At 43.0% G+C, this 15,292-nt stretch overlaps 1 protein-coding gene and 1 long non-coding RNA gene across 4 annotated transcripts in view; one reads left to right on the top strand and one right to left on the bottom strand.

Moving 5' to 3' along the window:
* The window catches only part of ITPKB (inositol-trisphosphate 3-kinase B), a 100,791-nt gene that overhangs the window by 16,681 nt on the left and 68,818 nt on the right, over window positions 1–15,292 (top strand). The gene's annotated exons all lie outside the window — the stretch shown is intronic.
* Window positions 13,222–15,292, bottom strand: part of LOC142760300 (uncharacterized) — a 46,805-nt gene continuing 44,734 nt past the window's right edge. Inside the window, exon 3 of the long non-coding RNA XR_012883289.1 lies at window positions 13,222–14,704. This is a non-coding gene — a long non-coding RNA (uncharacterized LOC142760300). The remainder of the gene's footprint in view (window positions 14,705–15,292) is intronic.

Below are 15,292 nucleotides of genomic sequence, written 5' to 3'. Positions count from 1 at the left end.
AAAACATGAAATAATAAATTGTGAGCACAGATCACAAAGGGCCGGTAAGAATTGTGACTATAGACGCGTAAACGGGTCATGTGAATAAAATGACGATTTTTGTGCTGTTTCAGTTTCACTATTATTTTTTTCATTGCAATGCAACAGTCGCTATTCATGGGCCAACCAAATCTCATAGCACTTGTGCGCTAAGCCAACTGTGATGTTGGGGCACACTATGGCGTATAGTTTAGGCACTGTATAGTTCTGATATTTGGGCATTGTATGGCTGTGATGTTGGGGCACAGTATGGCATATAGTTTAGGCACTGTATAGTTCTGATATTTGGGCATTGTATGGCTGTGATGTTGGGGCACAGTATGGCATATAGTTTAGGCGCTGTATAGTTCTGATATTTGGGCATTGTATGGATGTGATATTGGGGGCACAGTATGGCATATAGTCTAGGCGCTGTATAGTTCTGATATTTGGGCATTGTATGGATGTGATGTTGGGGCACAGTATGGCATATAGTTTAGGCGCTGTATAGTTTTGATATTTGGGCATTGTATGGCTGTGATGTTGGGGCACAGTATGGCGTATAGTTTAGGCACTGTATAGTTTTGGTATTTGGGCATTGTACGGCTGTGATATTCGGGCACAGTATGGCATATAGTCTAGGCGCTGTATAGTTTTGGTATTTGGGCATTGTATGGCTGTGATATTCGGGCACAGTATGGCATATAGTTTAGGCACTGTATAGTTCTGATATTTGGGCATTGTATGGATGTGATGTTGGGGCACAGTATGGCGTATAGTTTAGGCACTGTATAGTTTTGGTATTTGGGCATTGTACGGCTGTGATGTTGGGGCACAGTATGGCATATAGTTTAGGCACTGTATAGTTCTGATATTTGGGCATTGTATGGATGTGATATTGGGGCACAGTATGGCATATAGTTTAGGCGCTGTATAGTTTTGATATTTGGGCATTGTATGGCTGTGATGTTGGGGCACAGTATGGCATATAGTTTAGGCACTGTATAGTTTTGGTATTTGGGCATTGTATGGCTGTGATGTTGGGGCACAGTATGGCATATAGTTTAGGCACTGTATAGTTTTGGTATTTGGGCATTGTATGGCTGTGATGTTGGGGCACAGTATGGCATATAGTTTAGGCGCTGTATAGTTTTGGTATTTGGGCATTGTATGGATGTGATGTTGGGGCACAGTATGGCATATAGTTTAGGCGCTGTATAGTTTTGGTATTTGGGCATTGTACGGCTGTGATGTTGGGGCACAGTATGGCATATAGTTTAGGCACTGTATAGTTTTGATATTTGGGCATTGTATGGCTGTGATGTTGGGGCACAGTATGGCGTATAGTTTAGGCACTGTATAGTTCTGATATTTGGGCATTGTACGGCTGTGATGTTGGGGCACAATATGGCATATAGTTTAGGCACTGTATAGTTCTGATATTTGGGCATTGTATGGATGTGATGTTGGGGCACAGTATGGCGTATAGTTTAGGCGCTGTATAGTTTTGGTATTTGGTCATTGTACGGCTGTGATGTTGGGGCACAGTATGGCATATAGTTTAGGCACTGTATAGTTCTGATATTTGGGCATTGTATGGCTGTGATATTGGGGCACAGTATGGCGTATAGTTTAGACACTATAGTTTTGATATTTGGGCATTGTATGGATGTGATATTGGGGCACAGTATGGCGTATAGTTTAGGCGCTGTATAGTTTTGGTATTTGGGCATTGTACGGCTGTGATATTGGGGCACAGTATGGCATATAGTTTAGGCGCTGTATAGTTTTGGTATTTGGGCATTGTATGGATGTGATGTTGGGGCACAGTATGGCATATAGTTTAGGCGCTGTATAGTTTTGGTATTTGGGCATTGTACGGCTGTGATGTTGGGGCACAGTATGGCATATAGTTTAGGCACTGTATAGTTTTGATATTTGGGCATTGTATGGCTGTGATGTTGGGGCACAGTATGGCGTATAGTTTAGGCACTGTATAGTTCTGATATTTGGGCATTGTACGGCTGTGATGTTGGGGCACAATATGGCATATAGTTTAGGCACTGTATAGTTCTGATATTTGGGCATTGTATGGATGTGATGTTGGGGCACAGTATGGCGTATAGTTTAGGCGCTGTATAGTTTTGGTATTTGGTCATTGTACGGCTGTGATGTTGGGGCACAGTATGGCATATAGTTTAGGCACTGTATAGTTCTGATATTTGGGCATTGTATGGCTGTGATATTGGGGCACAGTATGGCGTATAGTTTAGACACTATAGTTTTGATATTTGGGCATTGTATGGATGTGATATTGGGGCACAGTATGGCGTATAGTTTAGGCGCTGTATAGTTTTGGTATTTGGGCATTGTACGGCTGTGATATTGGGGCACAGTATGGCATATAGTTTAGGCGCTGTATAGTTTTGGTATTTGGGCATTGTATGGATGTGATGTTGGGGCACAGTATGGCATATAGTTTAGACGCTATAGTTTTGATATTTGGGCATTGTATGGATGTGATATTGGGGCACAGTATGGCATATAGTTTAGGCGCTGTATAGTTTTGATATTTGGGCATTGTATGGATGTGATATTGGGGCACAGTATGGCATATAGTTTAGGCGCTGTATAGTTTTGGTATTTGGGCATTGTATGGATGTGATGTTGGGGCACAGTATGGCATATAGTTTAGGCTCTGTATAGTTTTGGTATTTGGGCATTGTATGGATGTGATGTTGGGGCACAGTATGGCATATAGTTTAGGCGCTGTATAGTTTTGGTATTTGGGCATTGTACTGCTGTGTAAAGCGTATAAGGCAGCAGAGACCCAGCCACAACATACCTTACAGTAGCCCGAATACTTCTGACGGGCAGAGCCGCTGTCCTCTATTTATATGCTGAGCTGATATTAGAAAAAAGTGGGATCTGCAGTGACCGGATCCAGAATCTTCAGAAAGCTTGATATACATCACACACTGCAGAGAAGTATGGCGGTCCCTATATGTCCTGGTCTACGTCTCGGACAATAGCGGGGAGTGTGCACTAGAAGAGGTGACACGTGGCTGAATTCACCGGAGCACTTGTTTTCTTTTGTTTAATGTAAAATCCCAAAGGCACGTCCAGCCTCCGACATATCTTATAACGTCCCCCTACTGTTAATTATAACAATATTACAGGACACCTTGGAATTCAGTGACCCTATATAAACACAAGGCGGTGATAACATGAACTAACATATTCTGCAGTGCTTATAGAGAATGTGTCCATTTGTGAGGTTTGTAACAATCTGCACCAGAAGAGCTAACAGTCTAATTTCCTTACGCTATAAATACGCACAGACTAGGCAGATGGAAGAGACTGATGTACCGGTATGAGTCTTGTTTGTGGGTGGACGTGCCCTGAGGATACATGAACAATCACGAAAAACATTCAAATCCCAGACAGATGTTTCCCTGGTCGGGTATCAAACACACGGCCCCCAGTGCTATAATAGTGCCAGCATTTAAAGGGATTTTCCACTATGTCAGAGTGAGGACCCCTCCAGAAGGAAAAGGCTGCAAAGCTCAGTAATGATGTTTCTTCTCTGTTCACCTCTAAGGGTATGTTCACACGTAGTCAACAAAAACGTCTGAAAATCCAGAGCTGTTTTCAAGGGAAAACAGACCCTGCTTTTCAGACGTTTTTTGACCAACTCGCATTTTTCGCTGCGTTTTTCGCGCCGTTTTCTACGTCCGTTTTTGGAGCTGTTTTCATTGGAGTCTATGAGAAAACAGCTCCAAAAACGTCCAAAGAAGTGTCCTGCATATAATGTATATAAGTGTCCTGCATATAATGTATATAAGTGTCCTGCACTTCTTTTGACGAGGCTGTATTTTTTCGTGTCGTCGTTTGACAGCTGTCAAACGACGACGCGTAAATAACAGGTCGTCTGCACAGTACGTCGGGAAACCCATTCAAATGAATGGGCAGATGTTTGCCGACGTATTGTAGCCGTATTTTCAGGCATAATACGCCTCGTTTACGTCTGAAAATAGGTCGTGTGAACCCAGCCTAAAGCTAAATTCAGAATTCGGCTGGTGTCCTGTTAACAGAGAGCAGTGCATTGTGGGAGAGCTGATGACTGTCAGGCTATGTTCACACGCTTAACAAAAATCGGCTGATAATACGGAGCTGTTTTCAAGGGAAAAAAACCTCTGGTTTTCAACCGTTTTTTAAGCAACTTGCGTTTTTGGCAGCGTTTTTTACGGTCGTTTTTGGAGCAGTTTTTCTATTGAGTCAATGAAAAACGGGTCCAAAAACGTCTCAAGAAGTGACCTGCGCTTCTTTTTACGAGGCGTTTTTTGTACACGGCCGTTTTTAAAAATAGCCGCATAAATAACACCCCGTGAGAGCGGAACGCCGTTTTTTCCCATTGATAGGCAGATGTTTGGAGGCGTTAAGCCCCCGCATTTTTAGGGGCATTTACGGCCCAAAAAACGGCTGAAAATAGGCTGTGTGAACATACCCTAACACAGTCAAGCTATAAGGTCACATGCCTGACATCAGCGTAGAAAAAAACTGTTGTCTGTTTCCAAGGACAACCAGCAGAATTTTCAAAGTAGCTCTGAAAGTGAATGGAGAAAATGACCTGAAGCAACTAAAACAAAACTATCTGAAAAGTTTATCAACTTTTTGTGGAGATTTAATCTGGGACATTATGGAGAATTAGGTCATGATAACTGCTGCCCTAACACCGTTCTACATTCAGACTCTTCTATCTGTATCAGACAGGGCATGCTGATTCATGTAGTTCCACCACAGCTGGCTAATTAAACCTGCTGTGAGCCTTGAAAAAGTTGCTGTGGAAACATGGCCGGCCTAAGGGGTGTGCGACCCGTAGAGTTGCACAGGTGGCATGAGTTGCCCTTACTCAAGAGGGCACCAAAGATGTCCTGGCATCCGAGGCTTGTGACTAAAGGGGTTCAGGACCGGATAGGTCATCAGTATATGATCGTGGGGGTCCGACACCCGGCACCCCACACCGATCAGCGGCATCGGAAGCTATGCAGGGGGCGGTGCCAGAAGCAGACGGCTCCAGTCACTAAATAGCGGCCGTGCTGGGTTACTCTGCCACTCTGCTCCTGCCACCTGGTGACCTTTTAGCTACCAGGGCATGCTGAATCATGTAGTACCACCACGTCCAGAGAACGGCAGGACTATTACACCAGCCTTAAAATCCTGTACACAGATTGGCATCGTCTTGTACTTTTAATATGATTGCAGTAACCCGCGGGGATCCTTTGGCTGCAGTGCAGATTAATATAACATCCATTGGACGGGGGGGGGGTGCGCGCGGCAGAATTGACTTTTTATGGAATACGTATTGAGCGTCGAGATAAATATAGCACAACTCGGGACCGAATCCAGAAAAAACAAAATAGCTATTTCTGCTGGATCCTCTATAGGTTTGTCTATAGGAAATGTACGCTGTGGATTGGGGAGGCCCGGCCAAAGAAAATATACTTCAATGCATATTAGACGCTGGAATGTCGCTGTTATCCGGCGAGTAGCGTGTGTCACAGGAAGTGGAGTCTCTGTGGGGAAGCGTCCCTTTGTTATGTATGATTTACAGCCCGCATGTGGTCTGCGTCTTCCAAGTTTTTCAAAATTCCAATGAGTTTTATCTATTCCTTGGAAAGCTGAGTGACAACCGATATGGCCACCATTGCATCTCACCAAACTGCAAACCTGTCTCATTATGGAGCGATGAATCCTCCTTGACCATTGCTTGATCAAGGCAGAGTTGACTATCAGGAACCTAGGAAAGCTGGGTGGTAACTGCCATTGTAAAAGGACCTGTATTAGCAGTACCGAATATATGGGCAGAAACACTAGATAAATAATATTATACTGAGTCATTTTGCTTTACTCATCTTGTAAGAACCTTGAGTGAGATCATGCCTTTTACTCTAGTCACATCCAGAGCTGCATTTTTTGTGCCTGAAATACCTCCCTAATTTTTATGAAAATACTGTTTTTAACAAGGCAATAAGGTTGGATAGATTTAGGTCGGGTTTTGCCAGTGTGCGAAATCTCCAAATACTTTGTTTTACTTCCCTTACATTGATCTTGAGTTGTAGCATGTCTTATACTCTAGTTGCATCCGGAGCTGCATTCGAAATCTTGTGTCTGTGTCTAATATACCTGCCCAATTGTTATAAAACTGCAATTGGCGACTGCATTGCAGTTCGAAAAGTGTCTAATAATGGGCGTGGCATAGAGGAGTCGTAAAAAGTACCACATTTATTAAAGACGTGCGCTATTTTTATCGCAAAATATTGATATATATTTTGATGTGGCATAAAGGAGGAGAAACGTGTCTAATGTGCCTAGCGAGTTGCGTCAACTTTATCATATCGATTGCGCCATTTTGCTCATTTGACCACAATCTGCGCCATTTAAACGGACTCCTAGATGAACGGATTCTGCAACGGCATTGATAAATCGCCCGCTAATGTATCTCCAATAAGGAATATTACATCCCAGTGACATAACAGTAGTTGTCACAGCAGTGGAGGAAAAGCCACGCCCACACTGGAGAGGTTTCAGTCCAGTACTAGGCCGCAAAGCATTATGGTCCCAAATTTCAGCACCTTGAAAAGCATATTTCGGGGAAACTTTATCTTAAAGGAACCCTAACACTATATTTAAATAAGGATTCTGAATGTCTCCGTGTATAAATATATACTCGGTGGAGTTGCACTTTAAATCGAATTCCGGCATCTCACATCCCCAGATTGTAGTCAAAATTGGTATTTCCTTTCATGGAGATATTGGTGGAGGTTCCTGGCGTTCTCTACGGGTCTTGTGTTCTTGTGCACGTTACAATCTTTACACCATCAGCCCAGTCCGTTCCTATTAGTGGAGCGCCTGAGCGATGGACGTAGAAGTCACCTCTCGCAGCGCCTGCTTTCCATATCGCACATTCGCACTCCTCTGTTTCTGATGAAAAGTACAAGATATGCCGGCAGTATTACGGGACTTTCCAGACCTACAAATCTTATCCCAGCAGATTTATTAACTGTACTGGTGGAACTGGGAAATATCTACCAGTCAATTGTTGGATTAGAAACTAGAATTGAGAACAATAGAAATTAATTTCGGAATAATCAACTTATATAATGGGCAGTTCCACTACAATTTTGTAAAATTTTCCATATTGAGAGCAATATTGTTTTTTTATGGGGGGGAGGGGCGGTATTCAAGGATATATTACATAAAATGCACACTTTTTTTTGGTCAAAAAATTTATTATTGTATAGAATTAGGCCTCATTAATGAAGCCTGCATGGCGGCACATTGACCCGCGGGCACTCTGTGCGCCGCTATGTGGTGCCTCAGTACATCACCATATTTTCGGCAATGCTTCTCGGGAAGAAACGTACAACCGGTAGGTAAGCAAGGAAAAGGAGACAGATGAAAAAGGGAGTATGACTGAGGGATCAGACTACGCAGGGTTTGTTTGTAGTCTGTTTCCACGGAGACACATAGCTCTGCATATGTAGACATAAAACAGTAGGGATTGTTATTCAAGATTATTTGCAAAGCTCCTACATTTTTTATTTTAGATTTTTATTTTAGATGCATCGGAGCAATAATGGTTGCAAAGACGGACATAAACTTTAATTTTAGAAACATGATCGCCCTTGGGGACCCCTTCAGGCCTTACACCGTGAGCTTGGTATGAGTCAGATACTAAACGGCCATAGAGCATGTATACTACTCAAGGGATGCAAATCAAGACTCTCCAAATCTTTGTTTACACTGATATTATTAAAGTATTCTAAGAAAGATGGCCGCTGGAAGTCATATTCTGCTCCGTTCATTTGCATAGACAAATTTTGGTTAGGAATCAGTGATTGCCGGGACAGGACAAAGCAAATGTGATTCATAGGGAGCAGGAAAATTGATCATAAAAAAACCCGCCCATCTCTGCCATACGAGTGAAGCTGAAAATCTGAAAACCCGTCAGCGCATATCAGCTTCCTCCATCAACAAAACCGCTTATTAAGGGAGTTGTCAATCTCTTTTTGTTCAAAGGGCCTCCCGACAATAGGCTGATAACATGATGTCCCCCTGCTGGGACCATCAGCGATCAATCTAAAGGGAAACCTGGAAGCAAGTCTTCAGTTGCCCTGCAGCACCACCACAGGGGAAATGAAGCATTACACTGTTCTCATGGAAATCAATGCGCTCTCCATGTAATGCATGGACGTGCCGGGTCCTCCAGAAAGTGGCACTCTTTGTAGCCACACTCCAACTTGGCTTATGGATGCTGATAGATCGTGAACGATCCAAATCCTGAATCCCTCCACTTCAGTTCAATTTTTTTTTTTTTTTCTGAAGGAGGTAGTTCTAGAAATTTTTTACAAACTCAAATCTCACTTTTTACATGAAGATTTCCCCTCTGGTCGATTTTTTTTAAAAGTGAAGAATTGTATTTTTTATTATATTCGGTATACGCTAAAAAATATAAATTTTTCACTTATCACTATTTTCACGATATATTGATATTATACGTGAGCCCTTATTATATATAGAAAATTTCCCCAAAAATGTAAATTTTTTTTTGTATTATTTATACTTTTTTATTAATTTATATCCATATATATATATATATTTATTTATTTATATTTATTTATTTATTTTTTATTATTATTTTTTTTATTTTTTTTTATAAAAAATACGTTTTTGTTAATTCATGATTATATTAAACCCCACCAGCATAAGACAATATTTAATAACTATTCCTAAATTTCCCTTCAATTTTTGTTTAACCGGTTTTCTATGATGTAACTGGTGTGGGGTAAGGGACTAGATGAGCCTCTTCTATTGAAAGGGTTAAATGTGTCTCACTTTCTGCCTGGCTGCAAACTCTCTCATGTTATGTCATACTATAACGCAGCCGCCCGTGTTTGGTGGGCAGGGCGTGGGCGAGGCACACTTACTATCTAGTGGAAACTTCACGTTGCATGTGGTTACCAGCTCTGCAGAAACTTTTTGTTACATAGATGCAGGATAAATTCGTTGCACAATGAGAAAATGCAGGTTGCACATATGATGGGGTAACTCACTTGTCGAATGTACCCCATAAATTGTGTGTTTTTTACATAAAGAAAGAGTATTGTGAGTTTTTCGGACATCTAAAAAGTCTTTTCCACCCAAAAAATAGTTATAATGGAACGCAATCTGCATTTTTTAAAATGTTTTTCATGGTCGCAAAATTTGGGACCATGATCCTTTGCAACAGGGCAGTGTAATGAAGCTCCTCCTAGCCTGGGGGCGGGTCTTCACTGAAGGCTTAGGAGAGTGACAACCACTGGAAGGATTCTTACTACACAGAGCAGAGGTGGTCACTCTTTCAGGACACCACCCACATTCATACTGCATGCTCTTAAAGGGAAACCCCATTTTCAAGATTCTGTTTTAGGGAGTTCTAAATTTATATTGGGGGATGGGGGCCTCCCAGCGCCGCCAGCCATGCTGCCAGCGCTATCCTCCCTATTGTTAAACCACAACTACACTTACAAGCCGCCTGTACCAGTCGCCACTTGTCCTCCCTTATGGCTCCTCACGGGCATTATCCCCGCTTGTCACCCTTTATTATTGAATTTCCCTTTAAAAGCCACCACCGCTAAATCTGTAAAATTTCCATGTTGCTTAGCTACAATATCCCTGCTGCTTATCCTCACATCTTACATCATTTCTAAGAATAAAAATGTCCTACCATACTTCTTTATCTTATTGTGACAACCTGTCTTTTTTAAGACTGAAAGGTTGTCACAGCCCCGCCTCTCTTCCTAGCTCCATAAACTGTGATACATAATAATAGCTGAATTAAAGGGCATTTCCATCCCAATTTTTTTCTGTTTTTAGCTTGACAAGGATCCTTCAGGGCAGAGTAAGGGTATGTTCACACGGCCTATTTACGGACGTAATTCGGGCGTTTTAACCCCCGAATTACGTCCGAAATTACGGCTTGATTGCGTTGACAAACATCTGCCCATTGAAAGCAATGGGCTGACGTTTGTCTGTTCACACGAGGCGTATATTTACGCGTCGCTGTCAAAAGACGGCGCGTAAATAGACGCCCGCGCCAAAGAAGTGTCATGTCACTTCTTCAGACGTAAATGAAGCCGTTTTCCATGGACTCCATGGAAAACCAGCTCCAGTTACGTCCGTAATGGACGCGGCGTTCAAGCACCTGCACATGCCGTTACGGCTGAAAACAGTTTTCCAGGAGAAAACAGCCCCGTAATTTCAGCCGTTACGGACGCTGCCGTGTGAACATACCCTTATACTGCAGTAGAGGCCGGTCATGGGGGGTGGGGGTAATGTTGTTTATATTAACCCATCCCAGATTAATTTACCGGGATACAATTGCAGCAAACGCTCAGCTTGAATAAATATTAGGTCTGTACAGGGTTTTCAGCCTCTGGATGTAAACAAGAATGTTTCCATTCACTGACTGCAAGCAGAAATCTTAAATACATACATTAAAAAGCGCCTTGCAGCATTGTAGAAGAGGACGACTTCTTATCTGAAAAGTAAACACATGACAACGTCTGTCAGTCCGGGGCGGTAATGAGATTTTCATCTTCGTTATCGGGGATCGGTCCTGCGGTATTTAGGATGAAGGACGCTGACGCTTCTCTTCTGGCTTTTGTGGAGATGCAGAAAATAGGGCTCCTTGTACTGCGGAGTCCCCTGCCAGGAAGAGTGAGATTCTCATGCCCGCAGCTGCCAGGCTCCATTTTTCAAGGCCTACTTATCGGCATGTTGGCGAATGCCACTTACGAAGCCTCGATGATGTCACTGACCTCGTTGTACCCACATCAAGAATTCAATCTGGGTTTGGTGTTGACTTATATGGTTTTGGTGTAAGATGCCGTGGATGGGACAACAACTATTATCCCATTACAGCTTCCACCCAGCTCTCCTAGATTCCTGAATGGCAAATCTGCTCAGTAATACTCTGATACATCCCCTCCCGGACCACATCCGGGGCCTGGGTTATAGAAGGGCCAAAAGGGACTGCAGGGGTTGTCTCTATGTAACACATGGACGGAGCAGCTGCATGTTAGCTCCCTGCGCTGACTCATAGAGAAGGTTCCGAGCCATAATCGAGCACATGGAAAGGGGAACGGGAGACGGGAATTCCCCATTAAGGTATTATACGGACACTGGACGTAAGCATTTCACCTAATGTTTACTGCGTGAACCCAGCTTTATAGGGATCCTGGACAGATGAGGACGATCCAGTGATTTTTCTATGTTGCATCTGTTTCTGGGAAAGCTGGATGACAACCATTATGGCCCCCTATAGAGTTACCTCAGAGGATGACACCCAGCTTGTGTAGATGAGAGGCAGTACAGGACATAGGGGATGTGTTAGTGTAGAAATAAGTAGATTTGCCATTCTGGACACTGGAAAAGCTGAGTGAGAACCCCTGCAGAAGCCGTAATGAAATGTTTATTGTAGCACATCAAGTTTGCGTAGGCTGAGAAAGTCTTACATCAGATTATGAGGAAAGTACATTTGTGGCGTGATGAGGCCTCTGAGGTCTCATAAATTTCCGTATATACAGCTGATCTATTTCAGCATGTCTGAGCTGAAAAACATGGCGGCTTTCTTCCAGGAACAGCGCCACTCTTGTCCATGGCCTGCGTTTGGTATTGCAGCTCAGCTCCATTCAAGTGATTGGGACTGAGCTGCAATACCAGACACAGCCCATGGGCAAGAGTGGCGCTATTTATGGTGAATGCAACTGAGCGGTAATACCAGACAACTCACGGACAAGAGTGGCGCTATTTATGGTGAATGCAACTGAGCGGGAATACCAGACAACTCACGGACAAGAGTGGCGCTGTTCCCGGGAAGAAAGCTGCCATGTTTTTCCAATCCCCCCCCCCCCCACTACTGATATCCTGAGCACAGATTATAATTTAAGTAATTAGTGACCGTGCGGCAAAACGTGTTTTACCACGTACTGCAGGGGTTTTGCAGTGAGGTTATTGGCACACGGTTTTTACAGGTGAAGAGTGGCTGCACATCAGACTACTGCAACGTGTGAACCCAGACGGAAAAAAAAGTTGTTTCGCTTTAGCGAAAACATACCCAGAACGCGCTCCTTCTTCAAGCAGTCCGGCCTCCTGGGATGACGTTTCAGCCCATGTGACCAATCCCAGGGACAGCCGCTATGGATGTGTACGGCGCTGTTTCTGGTAACCTATGAAGAGGTTGTGGCGTTCGTCACCGCGTCCCCTTCAGTCAGCAGACCAGTGGCGGTGCCAGAAGCCTGACCCCATCTGATATTGATGGCCTATCCTAATAATAGGCCATCAATATAAAAGTCCCGGAGTCTTACCCCCAACGATCTGATATTGATGACATATCCTAAAACCCCTTTAAGGTCGGCGTGATTCTTAGTTGCCGTTTCTTTTCTGTTATTTTCTGCGTCTAGTAATAAACTTTCATTTGAAACACCCAAAAAAAAAAAAGTGACCTCATAGAATTTCCTGCTCTATAATGGAAAATAAATTAGAGCTGAAACTGTCTGAAAGCTTTACGCGTGACGGGGGAAGGGTGAACGGAAAAACCTCAATCTTTACTACAAGTAGTAGAATATCGGCCTGTCCTGAGACCTACATATTGGCATACTAATAATAGAGCAGGAAGTAGAACAATCCCCAACATTTTCCCTGTCAGCAGACACGCAATGTTTTAGGGCAGGGTACAGGCTGTCCAGGTGGGGCAAACTTGGCAATTGTCTAGGGCCAGCTTTGGGCTATGCCATAACAATTAATGGTGGGAATACCCCTTTAATGACTGGGTGTAATATTATTGAACAGGAGCCAGCATTACACTGACCCGTCCCTGCACAGGGCATCCCTTGTAACGTTACGTTGCCTGCTTTGTTGACATAGTGAAACGCGTCGTGCTGTGTGCACAGTGTCAGTCTTCTCCATGGAAAGCTTTGACCTTTCATGAGGACTTTAGAGCTGAGAAACTCGAGTCAAACTCTGACAGTTCTAGTTTGTTCAAGAGTCACAACTTTATGTGATTTTCCAATAACTTTTTTTTTTACGTCTGTTGATACAGCGCCTTACAAATTTTACTTAAAGGCCGTATCACGACGACGGAGCGGAATATTATACCGGAGGTAGCTCAAGGGGTCAAACTAAAATTCTGCCTCTAATGATTTGCAGAAAGTCAATGGCTTATATTACAATTCCCTGATGTCATGTTGCTATCTGAATCAGGTCCGTCATCCCAAAAATTGTTCTGGGCGCAAGTTTGTGGCGGCGGTCACTTCACTTCCAGGAAAGACGCAACTCGCAGAATTTAGGAATTACCGGGACTGCAAGGCATCAAAGGACCAAATATCGGTTTGTTAAAAGTCTCTTTAGCTTTTTCTCAGTTGTATCTATATCTGGGAGAGCTGGGTGACAACCACTTTAGTCACTTCTGACAGGAGTAGTTAACCAGTCCCCACATAACTTGGCATATTTGCCATTCAAGAATGTTTGTCTAACGTAGAACAGCATATAGCGCCCCCTGTAGCCTTTTCTTATCCCTCCCTTCGTGTCCTCCTCTCACATACACAGCATTGTGATCACCTAATTAGCATATTCATACACTTCATTTACATATGGATGCATAATGGGGGAATTTATTAACTTTTCTACTCCAGTTTTCTGGTGTAGATAAGTCGCAAATGACTCACAAGTCGCATTTAGCCGTTAAAATTGCGACTTCTGTGCCGATTCCGCCACCCACTGCACTTTGAGGAGGAGGCGGAGCTTAGAGGAATGGCAGCCATGTTGGTTATCCAGCTTTTCTGTTTACAGACAAAACTAAAAACTGCTCTTTAAAGAGCACCTATTAACCCTCCTGACATGTCAGTTTTAGTAAATACTTGTATTCCCCAAGAAATAACATATTTTCTCATAACTCTATCGTTCCTCCGGTATTCCTCCTGGAAATGAAGGTATATATTACCATGCAATAGTACATATCAGACTGTATTGGGACACCCCCTATTGACTAGGGGAATGGTAACACCCACTTATTAATGAATTCATACATTTCCAGGAGGAATAACTGAGGGATGGCACAATGCAGAGTTATAAGAAAAGATGCTCCAGCGTTAAGCCGACATATTTATCCACAGATTCTTGCTTAAATCTTATAAATTTGTAGGAAATTAATATGTTTGATTTGGTCGTTTTTCATTCCTTGAAGTCTTCCATTAAATATTTTCGCACTGTATCGGAGACGGATCGGACGGATTTGCGTCATCTCTCTGAATTCCTTCGCTTCCTTCCCGTTGTCTCTGGGCTTTACATCATCCTATACATCCCTTGTTAGACAAAATGCGTTGTGTTCTCCGGCAAAAGAGTGTTTGTCCTGTGGAGCGAGCGGCGAGATGACTTCTTTCCTGTTGAATATTTCCCTGACAGCCGGACATTTCACAGCCTCGTCTTTGGACGATAGAAAGGCGCAGGGAGGTGCAGCCAGTGGTAATTATTATCATTACTGGCAGGGACACAGTCGCACATGTGGAGTGTCACAAGTCAGGACTCATTGTGTACGCAGCTCTGACACAAGGGGGGGGGGGGCATCCAATTTACCATTCATATTCTGAAATATAAATATATGTGAATAGCAGGCGGTACAAAACAGGAATGCAGCGTATTAGAGTGAAAATAGTAATATATACAAGAGTAATTGAGTGAAAATTAATATATACAGGAAAAAAATCCTTTAATCCGGCATTAAAGGGACCACGTGCTGAATTATCAAATGTTCTGGATAGTCGAACTTTGGTAGAAAGTACGGTATATAAAACTTTATTTGAAAGGGTTAGAGAACTTCCACGGAGACAGCCCAGAGAACAACAATAAAATACATGACTATCACTTTAATTAAAGGAGTCTCATCATTCTATCTATCCATCTATTTAATATGATAGATTATTGCCTCATTCTTTATCTATCAGACGCCTCCTTTCCCCTGTACCAGGATATTGCTCGGTCTGTAGCTGTTCAGAAGCTCTGCACTCACTGAAACACAACATCAAATATGAGACGTGTTAGACAATGAAGCTTTCAGTGTTCTTGTGGGATCATATACACCTATCACAGCTGCTGAGCTGTGTGTGGGAGGGAGGGGAGCCTACACATATCTGCTGAGCTGTGTGTGGGAGGGAGGGGAGCCTACACATATCTG

The sequence above is a fragment of the Rhinoderma darwinii genome, chromosome 4 (genome assembly GCF_050947455.1).
Source record: "Rhinoderma darwinii isolate aRhiDar2 chromosome 4, aRhiDar2.hap1, whole genome shotgun sequence".
NCBI classification, from domain to species: domain Eukaryota; kingdom Metazoa; phylum Chordata; class Amphibia; order Anura; family Rhinodermatidae; genus Rhinoderma; species Rhinoderma darwinii.
This window is presented reverse-complemented; position numbering and strand designations above follow the sequence as displayed.